Genomic DNA, 1789 nt, shown 5'->3' on the forward strand with positions numbered 1-1789 from the left:
GTTGGTTTGGTTTTATTGGCAAGGCAGATATTTGGTCTGGAGAGTCACAAACAAGAGGCTGGGTTGCATGAGAATGGCATCATCACAAAGAATGGCTTTGAAATGTGTGCATTCACAATGCTTAGGCACAGCCTGCACCACAAACCAATGGGGTTTCTGCAACTGGTGCTACAAGGCTTTCTTTTGAAGAGTTTAAAACCATAGCCAGAATGGGTTGTTGTAGGTTTTTTCGGGCTATATGGCCATGTTCTAGAGCAGCGTTTCTCAACCTGGGGGTCAGGAGGGGGTGTCAAAGGGGTCACGAAAGACCATTAGAAAACACAGTATTTTCTGTTGGGCATGGGAGCTCTGTGTGGGAAGTTTGGCCCAATTCTATCGTCGGTGGAGTTCAGAATGCTCTTTGGTTGTAGGGGAACTATAAATCCCAGCAACTAAATGCGAAATGCAAAGATACAGAATGGGGGATGCCTGGCTCGAGAGCAGTACGTGTGAAAAAGATCTTGGAGTCCTCGTGGACAACAAGTTAAACATGAGCCAGGAATGTGATGTGGCGGCAAAAAAAGCCAATGGGATTTTGGCCTGCATCAAGAGGAGCCTAGTGTCTAGATCCAGGGAAGTAATGCTACCCCTCTATTCTGCTTTGGTTAGACCACATCTGGAATATTGTGTCCAATTCTGGGCACCACAATTCAAGAGAGATATTGACAAGCTGGAATGTGTCCAGAGGAGGGCAAATAAAATGATAAAAGGTCTGGAGAACAAGCCCTATGAGGAGCGGCTTAAGGAGCTGGGCATGTTTAGCCTGAAGAAGAGAAGGCTGAGAGGGGATATGATAGCTATGTATAAATATGTGAGAGGAAGCCACAGGGAGGAGGAGGAGGGAGCAAGCTTGTTTTCTGCTTCCTTGGAGACTAGGACGCAATGGAACAATGGCTTCAAACTACAAGAGAGGAGATTCCATCTGAACATGAGGAAGAACTTCCTGACTGTGAGAGCCGTTCAGCAGTGGAACTCTCTGCCCCGGAGTGTGGTGGAGGCTCCTTCTTTGGAAGCTTTTAAACAGAGGCTGGATGGCCATCTGTCAGGGGTGATTTGAATGCAATATTCCTGCTTCTTGGCAGAATGGGGGTGGACTGGATGGCCCATGAGGTCTCTTCCAACTCTTTGATTCTATGATTCTATGAACTACAACTCCCAAATGTCTATTTTCTCCAAACTCCACCAGAGTTCACATTTCAGCATATTGGGTATTTGTACCAAGTTTAGTCCTGATCCATCATTGTTTGAGTCCACAGTGCTCTCTGGATGTAGGTGAACTACAACTCCCAAACTCAAGGTCAAGATCCACCAAACCCTCCCAGTATTTTCTGTTGGTCATGGGAGTTCTGTGTGCCAACTGTGGCCGATTTCCATTGTTGGTGGAGTTCAGAATGCTCTTTGATTGTAGGTGAACTATAAATCCCAGCAACTACAGTGACATAAATACCCCCCCACCCCACCAGTATTCAAATTTGGGCGTATCAGGTATTTGTGCCAAATTTGGTCCAGTGAATGGAAATACATCCTACAGATCAAATATTTACATGACAATTCATAACAGGAGCAAAGTGACAGTTATGAAAGTAGTAATGAAAACAATGTTATGGTTGGGGGTCACCACAACATGAGGAACTGTATTAAGGGGTCACAGCATTAGGAAGGTTGAGAAACACTGTTCTAGAGGCATTCTCTCCTGACGTTTCGCCTGCATCTATGGCAAGCATCCTCAGAGGTAGTGAGGTCTGTTGGA

Source organism: Anolis sagrei, chromosome 8 (genome assembly GCF_037176765.1).
Source record: "Anolis sagrei isolate rAnoSag1 chromosome 8, rAnoSag1.mat, whole genome shotgun sequence".
Taxonomy (NCBI): Eukaryota; Metazoa; Chordata; class Lepidosauria; order Squamata; family Dactyloidae; genus Anolis; species Anolis sagrei.